We start from the raw sequence: 20,260 nt of genomic DNA, 5'->3' as shown, positions 1-20,260 counted from the left end.
CAACGAATCCAAGTTGGATGTGCTCCAAAGTCAGCTTGACAAGTTCAAAATGAAGGATGGTGAAGGTGTCGCTGAAATGTACTCTAGGATTGCTCTTATCACAAATGAGATTGCTGGCTTAGGGAGTGAAGAGATGACCGACAGATTCATCATCAAGAATATCCTAAGAGCATTAGATGGAAAATATGATACTGTGTGCACATTGATTCAAATGATGCCCAATTACAAAAATCTCAAGCCAACGGAGGTCATTGGTAGAATTGTTGCTCATGAGATGTCACTCAAGGATAAGGAGGAACTTCACAACAAGTCAAGTGGTGCTTACAAAGCCTCATGTGAAGCCCCCACATCATCAAGTGAGAAACAAACCTTCAATGAAGAATTGAGCTTAATGGTGAAGAATTTCAACAAATTCTACAAGAGTAGAAGCAAAGAAAGAAGCTCTAAGTCAAGGTCCTACAATGACAAGAGATCTTCCAGTCGAGAGCGCAATTGCTACAATTGTAGGAGACCCGGACACTATTCCAATGAGTGTACGGCACCCTACAAAAGAAGAGAAGATTCTCCAAAAAGAAGAAGTAGAAGAGAAGAATCACCGCCAAGAGAGAGGAGTAGAGATGATCGTTATGAACGAAGACCCTCATGGAGAAGCAAAGATTCGGAAAGGAAGGACAAGTCATCAAAGAGCTACACAAAACAAAGACATCAAGCTCATGTTGGTGAATGGGTATCCGGTTCCGACTCTGAACATCACTCCGAGAGAAGCTATCACTCCGACTCTAAACATACTCAAGAAGAAGGTGTTGCCGGTCTAGCACTTGTGTCAACCAACTCCTATGACATATTTGACTCACCAAATGAAGGAATTGGAAGATGCTTCATGGCTAAAGGCCCTAAGGTAACTCATCTCGAGTATGTTGATTTCAATAGTGATGAAGATGACTTGCTAGGTGATGATGATTTACTTATTGACAACTCTAGTGATGAATACTATGATGAAACGTCAATTAATCATGTTAAACAAGATAAAATGAATGACAATGATAAGGAGAAGATTGAGCTTCTAACTAAAGAACTAAACACTCTTAAGTTAGCTCATGAAACTATCTTCGAAAATCATCGAGAGCTTTTAAGGGCTCATGAGAAGTTACGCTTTGAAAAGCTCAATCTTGAGCAAGAGCATGAGTTCTTAAAGGCAATCAATGATGACCTTCACAAGAAAAGTTCTTCTTATATTGCCAAGCGTTTAGTCTTATCTACTTACATGCCTTAAGTCAAGTCTAGTAACAAGAACAAGAAAGATTCTTCCTCTAGTAGTAACAATAACAATGCTAAATCCAATATTGTTGCTTCTAGTAGTTCTCTTGATTCCACTAACGATTCTCTTAGCCAAGTTACACTTGAGCAAGAAAACAGCTTATTGAAGGGAATTATAGAGAAAGGTGTATACAAGAGCCTTGTCGGGACTAAGCAATTCGAGAAAATTGTACGCAGGCAAGGAAGGCACCGGAAGAATCAAGTTGTTGGTTTTGAACAAAAGTTCAATGCCAATGGAGTTGAGTGGGAAGAAGATCAATACCCCAAGACGAAGTTTGTTCCTCAACAACAGAAGTATGATTCTACTTCCTTCAAGGGGACACAAGCACAAGATGATCTTCCACCACAAGACCACAAGAACAAAGGCAAGGACAAGCTTCAAGAGGAGATTGATGCATTTGAAGAAGCACCTAAGGCCTTGGTCAAGTGGGTTCCCAAGACTACGTTAAGTTCTACTTCATCTAGCACAACTACTACACCAAGGATTCCCATCAAGATGATGTGGATCCCGAAGAAGAAGAACTAGAGAGTTCTTGAGGGTGACTCCGCCAACATTCTTCAATCATATCTTTATGGCAAGAACAAGTGCAATCAACTTCCACATCTTGCACTAATTCAAGGAGTCACAAACCCTCATGTTGGTAAGGCAAGGGACAAGGTAACCTAATGTTTTTATGGACATCATTTTGTGTGTGCATCACTCTATGTCTATGGATATTCTTGTTTGTTCCTTGTGGGACTAACCCGTGTAGGTATTGAAAGTGCAACTCACTCCAAAGGATTGCTCCAAAAGATCTACATCAACATTGAGCATCCACATCTTCAACACCTACATGAAGTCATCATCGACAAAACCCAAGGTTAGTTCATCCCTCTAAGGGGGGATCTCACATCTAGGGGGAGCTTAACTCTAAAGAATTGAGTCAAAGCAACTCTAATGGTGTGAACACATCAGTGCATTATGTAAAAGTGGTAACCCCACTTGAGCTTAAACGATGAGTATGACCTATGATCAAGTGTTCTCATTTGACTCCTAAGTCAATATACTCATATATAGATGACCTAGTCATCGCCAATTGTTTGATAGATGCTAGAATTGGTTGTGAATGCTTTGCCACATATTTCATTTGTCATTTTATCGTGTGAGCATGTTGGTTGCATATTTTACTCATTCAAGGACATTCACTTGTTGTTTTGATTGATTGGCTTCTTTTTTCTTTGGCCAAGTGGATGGACAAGAATGCCTAAGAACCTTCTCTAGCTATCTATGCTTTTCTCGTCTCAAACTCTATTCATGCTACATCACAAAATTGATCAAGTCAGATTCGAACCACTCTGTGTGAGGAGCACTTGGAGTCCCCGATTCGTCATAGACTTAAACTTCCAAAACTTCTTTGTGATTTTCAGTCTGACCGATTCCTCCATTTCGGTCCTACCGAGATCACTAAGTCGATCTAGGTTTTCAATCTCGGTGCAACCGATCTGAACTTGTCAGTCACACTGAGTTGCTGTAACTGTTAACAGTTATGCATCTCGGTGCCACCGAGTTGTTCAACTCGGTCACACCGACAGTGTCGGGCTATATATACTCACGGGCAAATTTTGGAAAACCTTCTCTGAAACTCCCCGCCTGTGCATAGCTCGCTCTGCCTACTAGGTCTATGGATTGTCGACTTCGTCGCCAGCCGCCTCCTGTCGCTGGTCTCCGCCGCTGTCAATGGATTTCTTCTCCGCCGTTGCCGCCGTAGCGAGTTCACCGCCGAACTAGGGTATGAACTCGACCACAGTGCTATCCTCATCTAATTCTCATCACATTGTGTTCGTATTGCATCTTGCCACGATTGAGACACTCCCATCCAGTCAATGTGATCCTTAGAATAGATGTGATTCGAAAATTTAGGGTTAGGTTTCCGCCGAAACCATCTCGGACCCACCGAGTTGAAAAACTCGGTCCCACCGATTTGGCTAACGCCATTGCACTAGTAAGTCTCGGTCTGACCGAGAATTACAAATCGGTGTGACCGATTTTAGAACTTTGTGAAACCCTAGCAGTCTCGGTGCCACCAAACTGTGACTCGGTCTGACTAAGTTCACTAGTTTAGATTCCAAAACTGCTTCGGTATCACCGAGTTTGAAAATCGATAGATCCGAAATGCTCTCTATGGAAACTAAAACTAAGTTTTTTGAATCATCCTTTTGCAAAAATCTCTGCATTTTGTGATGCTCATCCACTCTATCTCATTTATAACTATTCACAGGGTCAGCAGTCAGTGATCTGCAGCATGTCAGACCAAAGTGATAGTCAGAACAAGTCAGCAGAGCAGATTCACATGAGTGAGGGCACTAGTCCCTCAAGTACTTCAGATGAAGGGAGAAGAAGCACTCCAAGCAATTTTCCCAAAGCAGCCACAAGAGCTAGAAGGAAGAGAACCTTAGACTCTAAGGATGAGGACTATGTGGCAGCAGAAGATGAGGCTACTTCCAAGAAGGTAGTGCTCAAGAAGGTGCTCAGTTCAACTGCGGTAAAGCCAGGCATGGAGATCAAAAGGCCAGCAGGAAGACAGCCAATGTCCAAAGCCAGAGGATCAACTCAAGTACCTGAGAAGCCAGATCCCAAAGAGCCAGCTGCAGAAGGAAAGAAAAGGAAAGGAAGGGTCAAGAAGACCATGGCCAGAGTTGTTGGGCAACCTTCCATGATGGAAGAGGGAGAAGAGGTTGCTGAACTAGCACCCAAGGCACAAAAGCTAATGGGTGATGCTATAAAGTTAGGGGCTGCAACATCAAACCCCAAAGAAGCACCCAAAGCTGCCTCCAAGCCCAAGATTGCACCAAAGAGAAATACCAAGAATATACCAGCAGCTGAGAAGAACAAGGCCCCAATGCCTGAGGTTGCTGCTGAGGAAGATGAAGAAGGGCAGATCTTAAGGAAGCTCAAACCCAAGATTCCGGACCACAATGATGCTCATCCTGTGGCTGAGAACATGAAGATCAGGAGAGACTCAGGGTTGAGGCTATGGAGAGAGTCAGATCCATATGACACCAGGAGAAGGACTGATGTAGATTACAGGTTCCACACCAAGGAGCAGCAGGACTTCTATGAGACAATCTTGTTGGACAAGAAGCCCATAGTGTGTGATATGAGGTGGGTCGACTGGACCTCCATGAAGGAAAATGAGGAACACTATCCTGGAGTGCAAGACAGTTTCATTGCTTGTGGAGTTGCAGATTTTGTTGGGCAGAAGCTCACCACCTAGAACGATGAACTCATTATGCAATTCTACTCCACAACACACTTCTATCCAGATGGCAAGATAGTATGGATGTCTGAAGGAACGAGATACCAGTCAACCATTGAGGAATGGGCAAGTCTGATCAAAGCCCCAAAGGAGAGTGAAGATGACTTGGATATTTATGCTAAGAAGAAAATGGATCATAACTCAATGTCACATATGTACAAGGAGATCCCTGATGAAGCACTTGAGATTTTCAAGTTTGGATCAGTTCATTTTCTTCTGTCAGGGCTGCCTACTATCAACCAGATCCTAAGGCACACTCTTTTGCCCAAATCAGGTGATCACAACATGATTCGAGGGCATGCAATAAACTTGCTACATGTATTTGATGTGTCCCAGAAATTCAAGGTCATGAGCCTTATGGTTGAAACTATCAAGAGGACTGCAGCAGATCAGAAGAGAAGTTGTGGATATGCCCCACAGATTCAGGAGTTGATTAACTCAAAGATGGGAACATGAAAATATCAGTTGGATAAAGAACATTTTGCTCTCTATCCAAACTTTGAGGACAATCAAGTTGTCAAGAATGAGGATGAACCATCATCAGTGCAAGCTCAAGCGAAGAAGGAAAAAGCAAAGAAAGAGAAGGCTGCCAAGATGCCAACTCAAGAGGAGGCATCTGAGTATTTCTTGAAAAACAAGCAGGAGCAGCTTGGTTACTTGATAGCATCAACACTGGGGATTGAGAAGGGGTTGGCCACCCTAACTCAAAACCAAGAGAGCCAGGAAAGGATCATGGAACAAAAATTCTATGATCTTGATGTCAAAGTAACTGAGATTCAGTCAGTTGTGGAACAGCTTCAGGATGACATGCAGGAGAGGAAGGGCAAGACAACCACAGATGCATTTGCTAGAGTGCCTAGAGCTCAGAGGTCAGTTGCAGTGCCTGTGACAGACACAAGAGCCACATCATCTGCACCAGCTACAGCTCCTACAACTCCAGTGCAACCATCTCCAGAACCAACTCCTCCACCTCCGTCTACATCGACTGAAGCCTTCATTCTTGGAGTTATCCGTACACCACCACCACCTGAAGACCAAGCCTGAGAGATGATCTAGCACTATGCATTTTCTATGAACTTTTTGGTAACTTGTTGCCAAAGGTGGAGAAAAATGTATAGATCATAGGCTTCGAGAGAGAGATTTGTTGTTTTTTTGTTCTCTCTTGTCTTCTTGGTTGAACTTGTTTATGCATGTTTGATGATATTATCTTACCTATCCTTATATGATCATTCACTTTGTTTGGTGATGAGTGCATGTATTCAATCTTTATTATTTTGAGCGCTCCACCAAGATGTATGTGACATGGAAGAGTAACCCATGAGCCTAATTCCGTGTGCATTTGCAGTCCAAAGCAAATCTTAAATTATGCACAAATTTAGGGGGAGCTCTTGCTTATCACATACTTCTCAAAGCGACGATGTTTTTTCAATCTTATTATCATGTGTCGAAGCTTTGATCTATATGTTGTCATCAATTACCAAAAAGGGGGAGATTGAAAGTGCAGCTATCCCTAGGTGGTTTTGGTAATTCATAACAACATATAGCTCATTGAGCTAATGCTATTCCAAGACTATTATTTCAGGAAGCTCAATGAATGGCATGGCATGGATGATGAAAGTGGATCCCTCAAAATATCAAGGACAAAGGATTGGCTCAAGCTCAAAAGCTCAAGACTCTACATTTTATATTTCAGTGATCCAAGATCACATTGAGTCTATAGGAAAAGCCAATACTATCAAGAAGGGATGAGGTGTTGCTTAATGAGCCTCTTGCTTCATGTGATTAGTGATATGCTCCAAATACCCTCAACTACTTTCTCACATCCTCATTTGACCTAAACCTAAAGCCAAAATCGGTCACACCGATTCTTTCTATCCGGCGCCACCGAGTTCAAATAGCATAGCCACTGCCACAAACCCTAGGCAAATCGGTCTCACTGATAGGGATTTCGGTCTCACCGAGATGGGATTGTAATTTCTCTGTTTCCCTTCGTAACGTTTTGGTCTAACCGAAGTGAGCGATCGGTCCCACCGAGATTACAATGTAAACTCTCTGTTTCCCTTTTGTAACATTTTGGTCTCACCGAAAAGAGCAAATCGGTCCCACCGAGTTTACCTGACCAACTCTCTGGTTAGCTAATTACCAAAATCGGTCTCACCGAGTTTGTGTAATCGGTCTCACCGAGATTACGTTATGCCCTAACCCTAACCATGTCGGTCCTACCGAGTTGCATTTCGGTCCCACCAAAAATCCTAACGGTCACTAGGTTTACTAAATCGGTCTGACCGAGTTTGTTGATTCGGTCCCACCGAGATTGGTAAATTGTGTGTAACGGTTAGATTTTGTGTGGAGGCTATATATACCCCTCCACCTCCTCTTCATTCATGGAGAGAGCCATCAGAACAAACCTAGACTTCCATCTTACCAGTTCTGAGAGAGAACCACCTACTCATGTGTTGAGGCCAAGATATTCCATTCCTAACATATGAATCTTGATCTCTAGCCTTCCCCAAGTTGCTTTCCACTCAAATCTTCTTTCCACCAGATCCAAATCCTATGAGAGAGAGTTGAGTGTTGGGGAGACTATCATTTTAAGCACAAGAGCAAGGAGTTCATCATCAACGCACCATTTGTTACTTCTTGGAGAGTGGTGTCTCCTAGATTGGCTAGGTGTCACTTGGGAGCTTCCGACAAGATTGTGGAGTTGAACCAAGGAGTTTGTAAGGGCAAGGAGATCGCCTACTTCGTGAAGATCTACCGCTAGTGAGGCAAGTCCTTCGTGGGCAATGGCCATGGTGGGATAGACAAGGTTACTTCTTCGTGGACCCTTCGTGGGTGGAGCCCTCCGTGGACTCGCGCAACCGTTACCCTTCATGGGTTGAAGTCTCCATCAATGTGGATGTATGATAGCACCACCTATCGGAACCACGCCAAAAACATCCGTGTCTCCAACTGAGTTTGAATCCTCCAAACCCTTCCCTTTACTTTCTTGCAAGTTGCATGCTTTAATTTCCGCTGCCTATATACTCTTTGCATGCTTGCTTGTTTTGTGTGATGATTGCTTGACTTGTCCAAAGATTGCTAAAATATCCCAAACTCTAAAATTGGGAAAAGGTTAAGTTTTTAATTGGTCAAGTAGTCTAATCACCCCCCCCCCTTCTAGACATACTTCAAGGTCCTACAACATCAAGCTCTTTTCTGGCGTCGTTGCCGGGGAGGCTAGGTAAAGGGTACTCACACTCCGTCACTAAGCTCTTTTCTGGTGAGGTGAGTGCTTGAAGGTATATCTTTAGATCTTGCAATAGAATCTTTTTGTTTCTTGTTTTAGCACTAGTCTAGTTTATGAAAGAAAATTACAAAAAAAATGGAGTTGAGTTTGTCTCATACGCTTCACCTTTTTAATATCTTTCGTGAGTATGATGGAAAGGATAATTGTGCTCAAGTACTAGAAGAACAAATCTCTAAATTGTTTGGCACTAAATATTTGAATGATGAGCATGATTGCAATGTTGTTAGTACGAATTCCTTGAATACCCATGATGCTAATGATATGCAAAGCCACAAGCTTGGGGAAGCTATGTTTGATGGAGATGATATTTTTTGTCCCCCAAGCTTTGATGAGCAAATTTACTATGATGAAAGCATGCCTCCTATCTATGATGATTATTGTGATGACACGTATGCTTTAAAGAATAATTATAACCATGAAACGTGTCATCTTGATCTTAATTTTCAATCACATGATAGTTATTTTGTTGAGTTTGCTCCCACTACTATTCATGAGAAGAATTTTGCTTATGTGAAGAGTAATAAAAATTCTATGCTTGTAGATCATGAAAAGAATGTTTTAGGTGCTGGTTATATTGTTGAATTCATTCATGATGCTACTGAAAATAATTATGAGGGAGGAACATATGCTTGTAGGAATTGCAATAATGCCAAGTTTCCTCTCTATGTGCTCAAAATCTTAAAGTTATGCTTGTTTTACCTTCCTATGCTAGTTGATTATTGTTCCCATAAGTTGGTTGCTCACAAAATCCCTATGCATAGGAATTGGGTTAGACTTAAATGTGCTAGTCATATTCTTCATCATGCTCCCGTTATGTTTCAATTCTTATCTTTTATGTGAGCATCATTGCCATCATCATGCCTAGCTAGAAAGGCATTAAAGAAAAGCGCTTGTTGGGAGACAACCCAATATTTACCCTTACTGTTTTTGTGTGTCCACATGATTATGCTACTGTATTAATCATGTTTTATAGCTTTTATTTCAATAAAGTGCCAAGTAGAACCTTTGGGAAGACTTGGGTGAAGTTTATGTGATCTTGCTGTGAAAAACAGAAACTTTAGCGCTCACGGGATTAGCTTCCATTTTTTACTGGAGAGTACTTTTAGGTTGATTCTTTTTGAATATGATTAATAGACAAATTACTCAGGTCCAGCAATTTATTTCATAATTTTTGGGGTTCCAGAAGTATACGTTTGATACAGATTACTACAGACTGTTCTGTTTTTGACAGATTCTGTTTTCATTGTGTTGTTTGCTTATTTTGATGCATTTATGGTTAGTATTAAGTGGTATGAACCATAGAGAAGTTAGAATACAGTAGATATTACACCGATATGAATTTAGAATGAGTTCATTACAGTACCTAAGTGGTGGTTTTATTTTCTTATACTAACGGAGCTTACGAGTTTTGTTTTGAGTTTTGTGTGGTTAAAGTTTTCAAGTTTTGGGTAAAGATTCGATGGACTATGGAATAAGGAGTGGCAAGAGCCTTAGCTTGGGGATGCCCAAGGCACCCCAAGGTAATATTCAAGGACAACCAAGAGCCTAAGCTTGGGGATGCCCCGGAAGGCATCCCCTCTTTCGTCTTCGTTCATCGGTAACTTTACTTGGAGCTATATTTTTATTCGCCACATGATATGTGTTTTGCTTGGAGCGTCATTCTATTTTGCTAGTTTTTGCTTGCTGCTAGTTAGAATAATGTTTTGCATCTTTAGTTTCAATAAAAAAGTCAAGGATAGCCTTTGCCATGCTTGTTTTGCTAGTTTGCATATTGCTGTTTGAAAACAGAAAGTTTACCGCTGTTGCAAAAATTCCTCAGAAAAGTCAGAGCGTGGTATAATGTTGAATCTTTTTGCATATTAATCTCTGATAAATTTATTACAGTGGGAATTTTAGTTCATAATTTTTGGAGTCAGGGAAGTATTGATACTCTTGCATTCTTTACAGACTGTATTGTTTTGGCAGATTGCTGTTATGTTTGCATTGTTGGCATATGTTTGATTGTTTAATGATTCTATTTGAGGATAGGAGTATTAAATATTCAGAGGCATTTAGTATTCAATGTTTAATAATAATTTTAGTGATTTGTTATAGTAGAATATGATAAGGTTTTGAATTGGTTTATACTAACCTATCTCACGAGTTCTTGTTGAGTTTGTTGTGAATGAAGCTTTTGATAAAAAGAGAAACCATGATATGAGAGGAATTAAGGAGACACAAAAGCTCAAGCTTGGGGATGCCCAAGGCACCCCAAGATAATATTTCAAGAAGTCTCAAGCATCTAAGCTTGGGGATGCCCCGGTAGGCATCCACCTTTCTTCTTCAACCACTATCGGTTAGTATAGGTTGAGCCTAAGTTTTTGCTTCTTCACACGAGTTGTGCTATCCTTGCATTGTAGTTCTCTTTAGCTTTGCTTGATGTTTGAATAAGTATCAAGATCTGAAATTCTTTAATGAGAGAGAGCCTTACACAAATTAGAATTTGCTAGAATACTCTATGTGCTTCACTTATATCCTTTGAGCATGATAATTTTGCTCTAGTACTTCACTTAGATCTTTTAGAGCATGGTGGTGGGTTTGTTTTAAAGAAACTATTTGATCTCTCATGATTCACTTAGATTATTTTGAGAGTTGATAATAGCATGGTAATTTGCTTAATGTTAATATACTTGGTATTCAAGATATGTGAAACTTTCTTATGAGTGTGTTGAATACTAAGATAAGTTTGATGCTTGATAATTATTTTGAGATATGGAGGTGATAATATTAAAGCAATGCTAGTAGGGGTAATTATGAATTTAAAGAATGCTTGTGTTGAAGTTTGTGATTCCCGTAGCATGCACGTATGGTGAACCGCTTGTGATGAAATCGGAGCACAATTTATTTATTGATTGTCTTTCTTATGAGTGGCAGTCGGGGACGAGCGATGGTCTTTTCCTACCAATCTATCCCCATAGGAGTATGCGTTTAATGCTTTGGTTTTTGATGACTTCTAAATTTTTGCAACAAGTGCTTGAGTTCTTTTGATTAATGTTGAGTCCATGGATTATACGCACTCTCACCCTTCCACCATTGCTAGCCTCTCTAATACCGCACACTTTTCGCCGGTATCATACACCCACCATATACCTTCCTCAAAACAGCCACCATACCTACCTATCATGGCATTTCCATAGCCATTCCGAGATATATTGCCATGCAACTCTCCACCGTTCCGTTCATATGACATACATTACTTTTGTCATATTGCTTTTCGCATGAACATGTAGTTGACATTGTATTTGTGGCAAGGCCACCTTCATAATTTTCATACATGTCGCTCTTGATTCATTGCATATCCCAGTACACTGCCGGGGGCATTCATATAGAGTCATATCTTGTTCTAAGTATCGAGTTGTAATTGTTGAGTTGTAAGAAAAATAAAAGTGCGATGATCTTCATTATTAGAGCATTGTCCCAGTGAGGAAAGGATGATGGAGACTATGATTCCCCCATAAGTCGGAATGAGACTCTGGATGAAAAAAAAAGAGTGGCCAAAAAAAGAGAAAAGGCCCACATAAAAAAAGAGTGGCCATAAAAAAGGGAAAGCCCAAAATAAAAAAAATGAGAGAAAAAGAGAGAAGGGACAATGCTACTATCCTTTTTCCACACTTGTGCTTCAAAGTAGCACCATGATCTTCATGATAGAGAGTCTCATATGTTGTCACGTTCATATACTAGTGGGAATTTTTCATTATAGAACTTGGCTTGTATATTCCAATGATGGGCTTCCTCAAAAGTGCCCTAGGTCTTCGTGAGCAAGCAAGTTGGATGCACACCCACTTAGTTTCTTTTGTTGAGCTTTCATATACTTATAGCTCTAGTGCATCCGTTGCATGGCAATCCCTACTCACTCACGTTGATATCTATTGATGGGCATCTCCATAGCCCGTTGATACGCCTAGTTGATGTGAGACTATCTTCTCCTTTTTTGTCTTCTCCACAACCACCGTTCTATTCCACCTATAGTGCTATGTCCATGGCTCACGCTCACGTATTGCGTGAAAGTTGAAAAAGTTTGAGATTTCTAAAGTATGAAACAATTGCTTGGCTCGTCATCGGCATTGTGCATGATTAAATACTTTGTGTGATGAAGATAGAGCTTAGCCAGACTATATGATTTTGTAGGGATAACTTTCTTTGGCCATGCTATTTTGAGAAGACATGATTGCTTTAATTTGTATGCTTGAAGTGTTATTACTTTTATGTCAATATGAACTTTTATCTTGAATATTTTGGATCTGAATATTCATGTCACAATTAAGAAGATTTACATTGAAATTATGCCAAAGTATCACTCCGCATCAAAAATTCTTTTTTATCATTTACCTACTCGAGGACGAGTAGGAATTAAGCTTGGGGATGTTTGATACGTCTCCAACGTATCTATAATTTTTGATTGCTCCATGCTACTTTATCTACTGTTTTAGGCAATATTGGGCTTTATTATCCACTTTTATATTATTTTTGGGACTAACCTATTAACCGGAGGCCCAGCCCAGATTTGCTGTTTTATGCCTATTTCAGTGTTTTGAGGAAAAGGAATATCAGACGGAGTCAAAACAGAACGAAATCAACTGGAGAAGTTATTTTTGGAAGGAAAGCTACCAGATGGACTTGGACCCCACGTCAGGAGCCAAGGGAGGTGCTCACGAGGGTGGGGGCGCCCCCCCTGGGCGCGCCCCCTGCCTCGTGGGACCCCCGTAGCTCCACCGACGTACTTCCTGCACCCATATATACCTACGTACCCAAAAACTTCCAGAACAGAACCTAGATCGGGAGTTCCGCCACCGCAAGCCTCTGTAGCCACCAAAAACCAATCGGGACCCTTTTCCGGCACCCTGCCGGAGGGGGATCCCATCACCGGAGGCCATCTTCATCATCCCGGCGCTATCCATGACGAGGAGGGAGTAGTTCACCCTTGGGGCTGAGGGTATGTACCAGTAGCTATGTGTTTGATCTCTCTCTCTCGTGTTCTCTCTCGTGTTCCTCTATGGCACGATCTTGATGTATCCCGAGCTTTGCTATTGTAGTTGGATCTTATGATGTTTCTCCCCCTCTACTCTCTTGTGATGAATTGAGTTTCCCCTTTGAAGTTATCTTATCGGATTGAGTCTTTATGAGAACACTTGATGTATGTCTTGCGATCCACTTGATGTATGTTTTGGTGATCAACTTGCGGGTTTCGTGACATTGGGAACCTATGCATAGGGGTTGGCACACGTTCTTGACTCTCCGATGGTAGCTTTGGGGCACTCTTTGAAGTACTTTTATGTTGGTTGGATGAATCTGAGATTGTGTGATGCATATCGTATAATCATGCCCACGGATACTTGAGGTGATAATGGAGTATCTAGGTGACATTAGGGTTTTGGTTGATTTGTGTCTTAAGGTGTTATTCTAGTATGAACTCTATGATGGATTGAGTGGAAAGAATAGCTTTATGTTATTTTACTATGAACTCTTGAATAGATAGAACAGAAAGGATAACTTTGAGGTGGTTTCGTACCCTACCATAATCTCTACGTTTGTTCTCCGCTATTAGTGGCTTTGGAGTGACTCTTTGTTGCATGTTGAGGGCTTGTCATATGTTCTATCTATGTTATTATTGTTGAGAGAACTTGCACTAGTGAAAGTATGAACCCTAGGCCTTTTTTCCTATCATTGCAATACCGTTTACGCTCACTTTACCACTTGTTACCTTGCTGTTTTTATTATTTCAAATTACAAAAACCTTTATCTACTATCTATTTTGCACTTGTATCACTATCTCTTCGCCGAACTAGTGCACCTATACAATTTACCATTGTATTGGGTGTGTTGGGGACACAAGAGACTCTTTGTTATTTGGTTGCAGGGTTGCTTGAGAGAGACCATCTTCACCCTACGCCTCCTACGGATTGATAAACCTTAGGTCATCCACTTGAGGGGAATTTTCTACTGTCCTACAAACCTATGCACTTGCAGGCCCAACAACGTCTACAAGAAGAAGGTTGTGTAATAGACATCAGAAGCAGAAGGCGATCAAAGGCATCGTGAAGTCTGCCCGGAAGATACTCTCTGACACCAAGCACACGCTGCGGTACAAAGCCATGATGCAGTGTCGGCCACTGGACTCGAAGGGAGAGAAGATGACAAGGAAGACTACTTGCCAGACCAACTTGTCGCGAGAAGAATACCTGTCAGTGGTAAGTGGCTACATCGGTTGCTAGTACTTTGATTCATCCCTATTGTTCCTCAATTATTCGATTTTGTCTGACTAGGTGAAGGAACCCTGGATGAAGGACGATTGTTGGGAGGCCCTGGTTGACATGTGGTGTGACCCAGCATGGCATGCACAGCATGTGGAGAAGGGAAACGAATGAGCCAAAATGCCAGGCCCGGCTCATGTCCAGGGGAGCCGGAACGTAACCGCTCTCAAGCAACACATGGTATGTGGATTAAGATGTTAACTTTTTCGCATGGTGCATCTTGGTTCATTCAACTTGATGGTTAATTTTGCAGGAGGCGAAGGTTGGTCTACTGGTCCACATCCTGGAAGCCTGGAAAGAAGGCCACAAGGGGAAGGATGGCACCGAGTTCTGTAGCGAGTTGGCGGAGGAGAAGTGGGGGACCTTCAAAGAGGTCTTTTAGGAGGTGCACGGGGAGGAAGCCGAACCTACGTCCAAGCCCCTTGATCCTGAGCTTCTCATCATTGCTGGCGAGGGGAAGGGCCATGGCCGCCACCTCCTTTGCAAGTGGGGCGATCGCCACCTCTGGGCACCGCAAGCTGCACGAGATACGCGCGTCGAGCACCAGCTCAACTCCGTCCATACGGAGTCTCCCAACCGCCGCATCACGTGAGATAGCGCGTCTCAAGGTTAGCATCCTAACCATTTATTTATGTCCATGCCTCGAAATAGCACCATTCCAACCTATATGAGCCTATTGCGATGTTACAGGATTTAATGGCGCAGCGGGCTGTTGAAGAAGAGCAAAGGCGGAAGGCTGAGGAGGAGTCCAGAGAAAAGGAACGGGCAAACATTGACAATAGGTTGAAGATGCTTGAGGATCAACTACATGTAGAACATTATCTAAACTAGAGTAGAAGATTCATTACATAGGGACGAACCACCCTCACGTGATTCTACTCTTATAGGTTCTTATGCAATCTCGAAGCAGTGCAAGTGATGCCCCTCCTCCTCCTCCGGAATGTTAACCCGATGGCCTCTCCTCCTCAAGATGATCTATATATGAACAAGTGTACTGCTGGAATTTTGTCTATTTGGGCCTAGCCCAATAGCAGTTTCTGAAATTCCTAATAAATCCTAGAGGCCCACGCAGCCCATTCGTGCAAGGCAAGAGGTGGAACTAAAGTTTAGTCCCACATTGCTAGTTTAGAGGGAGTTGGACCTCTTTATAAGGGAGGCTCCTTCCCCACTTGTATGAGCATGAGAACAAGAGGGACACCCACGGACGCTCCTCCTCCGCCGCCCTCCTCGCCACGCCACGCCTCGTCACGAGGCGCCGCGGGTTGCGGGAATGAGCCGAGCCAATGTCTAAATTTATGCCACGCACTACGGGTATACGAAAGGTCACACGGAAGCTGAAAAGTTTTTGCGATAGTGGAGTTCGAATGCGAATGGTGCAGCCCTTCGGCTGCTGGCTGTTCGCTTCGTCTTCGTCTCTTCGTTTCACCTTCGGTCGCTGCCCTCTCGTCTCCTTCTCTTGCGCCTATAAAAGGGAGGTCGCTCCTCTCAGAGAGACGCACCAGAACTTCTCCTTCCTCTCGCCACCGGTTCCAATCTCTGCGCTGCTGATGTCTTCCTCATCCCAGCTTGCGGCGTTTACCATGAGTCGGGACAGTAGGCCTCTGAAACCGCACCTCTTTGAGTCCTGTACACGAGAAGGGTGATAAGGTTTTTGGGGAGCGCTCTGCGCGACTACTGACTTCTTCGTCACGGACGCCCCGGACTCCGACGACTACTTCCCTGACGTCGACAACCTCCTCGACGACATGGAGGACACCAACCCCAAGTTCAGTGCCTCTGCTCCAGCTGCTGTCCAGTACGTGTTCTTGTTTTTCCTGCCACAGTTCTTTCTTCTAGTGTTTACCCTACACATGTTAGAATCTACCTCATATATGCATCTTGATCTACTGTCTACTCGAGAGATGATCCTTTCTAGCTCATATATGCAGATGTTATTTACCTTCACTTTGTCAAATCGCATGACTTGTTTTATCACTGCTATACTAGTCATATTTTATCTAGTATTTCTGTTAATAAAATCATTCGGTAAATTGCTCATATTTCCAACAATCCAAAAACCTTATTATAGGCAATTTACCCTCGAATGGTTTTGCTGCTTCCATGAGACCTCCTATGTTTGAGGGTATCCACTATAAGAGGTGGCGCGTGAGAGCAATCTTATGGTTTCAAACCATGAGTTGCTATGACGCCACTCTTGGTAGACCTGAAGGAGAACTTGATGCTCAACAGGCACAAGCTTTTCAGAAAATGGATACTTTGTTTAAGGCTGCTCTCTTGAGTGTTCTCGGTGAGAACATAGTTCATGCTTATGCGTCAATTGATAATGGAAAAGATATGTGGGATGCACTCGAGGCCAAGTTTGGGGTCTCGGATGCTGGCACTGAGTTGTACATTATGGAGCAATTCTATGACTACAGGATGACTGAAGAGCGCTCCGTGGTTGAGCAAGCTCATGAGATACAGTCATTTGCTAGAGAACTTGAGCACTTCAATTGTATCCTACCGGACAAGTTTGTTGCCGGGGGTATCATCACTAAGCTTCCTCCTTCGTGGAGGAACTTTGCTACCTTACTGAAGCATAAGAGACAGGAGTTTTCCGTCCCGGATCTCATTGGTACTCTTGATGTGGAAGAAAAGGCGAGAGCAAAGGACACACGTGCTCGAGGTATTGAGGGAGGATCTAGTGCCAATCTGGTACAGAAGAAAAACTTCCAGTCCCACAAGTTCAAGAACAAGGGCAAGCTTGATGGTAAAGCAAAGTTTGATGGGAAGAACAAGGTTGTACAACACACGAACTTCAAGAAGAAGAGTGACAAGAAGAAAGGTGCTTGGCATGTGTGTGGAGATCCTGATCATTGGGCTCCTAGTTGTCCTAATCGCTATGACAAGCGTCATCCTGGGAAAGGCGGCAAGACCGCTAATGTTGTCATCGGAGACATTGACATGAAGGATGCTGGGTATGGTATATATCCTACTATTCTTTCAGTATGTCATTCTCCTGATTAGTTAATTGATACTGGTTCTAATGTGCATTTATGCGGTGATATTTCCATGTTTTCGTCTTATCAGACCGCAGGGACTTCAACTGTGCTGATGGGCAATGGTTCAAGTGCTTCTGTTCGTGGTGTTGGCACGGTCGATCTGAAGTTTACTTCGGGGAAGATCGTGCGGCTGAAGAACGTGCATTTTGTCCCCTCCGTCAATAAAAATCTTGTTAGCGGATCTCTTCTGTGTAGAGATGGCTACAAGCTTGTCTTTGAGTCGAATAAATTTGTAATATCCAAGTATGGAACCTTTGTTGGTAAAGGCTATGAGTCAGGAGGCCTGTTTCGTTTATCCTTATCAGACGTTTGCAATAAAGTTGTTAATCATATTTGCAACAATAGTGAATCAAATGTGTGGCATTCACGTCTTTGTCATGTTAACTTTGGTTGCATGTCGCGACTAGCGAAGTTGAACTTAATCCCTAGTTTCACCACTGTCAAGGGATCTAAGTGTCAAGTGTGTGTGCAAGCTAAGCAACCTCGTAAGTCTCACGTGACTGCGGAGACGAGAAATCTTGCACCACTAGAACTTATACATTCAGATCTATGTGAAATGAATGGTGTTTTGACAAAAGGTGGAAAGAAATATTTCATGACGTTAATTGATGACTCCACTAGATACTGCCGTGTGTATCTTCTGAAATCTAAGGATGAGGCTTTGAACTTTTTCAAGATCTATAAAGCTGAAGTGGAAAACCAACTTGATCGAAAAATCAAGAGGCTTAGGTCCGACCGTGGTGGAGAGTATTTTTCCAATGAATTTGATGCTTTTTGTGCGGAACATGGTATAATCCATGAGAGGACGCCTCCCTACTCACCTCAGTCAAATGGGGTGGCCGAAAGAAAGAACCGTACTCTAACTGATTTGGTTAACGCCATGTTAGACACATCGGGTCTCTCCAAGGCATGGTGGGGGGAGGCGATATTGACTGCATGTCATGTCCTAAACCGAGTTCCCACAAAGAACAAAGAGATAACTCCATTCGAGGAATGGGAGAAGAAAAGGTTAAAGCTCTCTTATCTACGAACCTGGGGTTGTTTGGCGAAAGTCAATGTGCCAATTCCAAAGAAGCGGAAGCTGGGACCAAAAACTGTGGATTGTGTTTTCCTGGGATATGCTTTTCATAGCATTGGCTATAGATTCTTGGTTGTAAAATCTGAGGTACCTGACATGCATGTCGGTACGATCATGGAGTCGAATGATGCGACTTTCTTTGAAGATATCTTTCCCATGAAGGATATGGCTACCTCATCTAATCAGGAGATGCCTAGTTCATCGAATCAGGAACCAGTTACAATTACCGAACCTGCCATTTCGATGGAACACTTTGAAAGTCCTGTGGAGGAAAACAATGAAGTTCCTACTAGGAGCAAGAGACAGAGGACTGCAAAGTCCTTTGGTGATGATTTTCTTGTGTATCTCATAGATGACACTCCCAGTTCTATTTCAGAGGCCTATGCATCTGAAGATGCTGACTACTGGAAGGAAGCGGTTCGTAGCGAGATGGATTCCATCTTGGCGAATGAAACTTGGGAGATAACTGATCGTCCTTATGGGTGCAAACCTATAGGATGCAAATGGGTATTCAAGAAGAAGCTTAGGCCTGATGGTACTATTGAAAAGTACAAGGCTCGGCTCGTGGCAAAGGGTTATACCCAAAAGGAAGGTGAAGACTTCTTTGATACTTACTCACCTGTGGCTCGACTGACCACTATTCGAGTTCTACTTTCACTAGCTGCCTCACATGGTCTTCTCGTTCATCAAATGGATGTTAAGACTGCTTTCCTAAATGGAGAGTTGGATGAGGAAATTTATATGGAACAACCAGATGGGTTTGTAATAGATGGTCAAGAAGGGAAAGTGTGCAAGTTGCTGAAGTCTTTGTATGGACTCAACCAAGCACCCAAACAGTGGCATGAGAAGTTTGAAAGAACTTTAACAGCTGCAGGCTTTGTTGTGAACGAAGCTGACAAATGTGTGTACTATCGCCATGGTGGGGGCGAGGGAGTTATGCTTTGCTTGTATGTTGATGACATACTGATTTTCGGAACAAATTTGAATGTTATTAAGGAGGTCAAGGATTTCCTATCTCGCTGTTTTGAGATGAAGGATTTAGGAGTGGCTGATGTCATTCTGAACATCAAGTTGTTGAGAGATGATGATGGTGGGATTACATTGCTTCAATCTCACTATGTGGAAAAGATCTTGAGTCGCTTTGGCTATAGTGACTGCAAGCCCTCTCCAACACCATATGATGCTAGCGTGCTGCTTCGAAAGAATCGAAGAATTGCTAGAGATCAATTGAAGTATTCTCAGATTATTGGCTCGCTTATGTACTTAGCCAGTGCTACAAGACCTGACATCTCTTTTGCTGTTAGCAAACTGAGTCGGTTTGTTTCAAAACCAGGAGATGTGCATTGGAAAGCTCTAGAGAGAGTTTTGCGTTATTTGAAAGGCACTGCGAATTATGGAATTCACTACACTGGGCACCCAAAGGTGCTTGAAGGGTATAGTGACTCAAACTGGATCTCAGATGCTGATGAGATAAAGGCCACGAGCGGATATGTATTCACTCATGGAGGTGGCGCTGTTTCTTGGAAGTCTTGCAAGCAGACCATCTTAACGAGGTCAACAATGGAAGCAGAACTCACAACACTAGATACAGCTACGGTCGAAGCAGATTGGCTTCGTCGGCTCTTGAATGACTTGCCGGTTGTTGAGAAACCTGTACCGGGTATCCTTATGAACTGCGATAATCAAACTGTGATCACGAAAGTGAACAGTTCAAAGGATAACATGAAGTCATCAAGACACGTTCAGAGAAGGTTAAAGTCTGTCAGAAAAATGAAAAACTCCGGAGTTATTGCATTGGATTATATCCAAACGTCTAAAAATCTGGCAGATCCTTTTACTAAGGGTCTATCACGTAATGTGATAGATAATGCATCGAGGGAGATGGGTATGAGACCCACAATATGAGTTGTTCACAGTGGTAACCTATTCTTTGTGATCGGAGATCCCGT

Source organism: Triticum aestivum, chromosome 6B (assembly GCF_018294505.1).
Source record: "Triticum aestivum cultivar Chinese Spring chromosome 6B, IWGSC CS RefSeq v2.1, whole genome shotgun sequence".
NCBI classification, from domain to species: domain Eukaryota; kingdom Viridiplantae; phylum Streptophyta; class Magnoliopsida; order Poales; family Poaceae; genus Triticum; species Triticum aestivum.
This window is presented reverse-complemented; position numbering follows the sequence as displayed.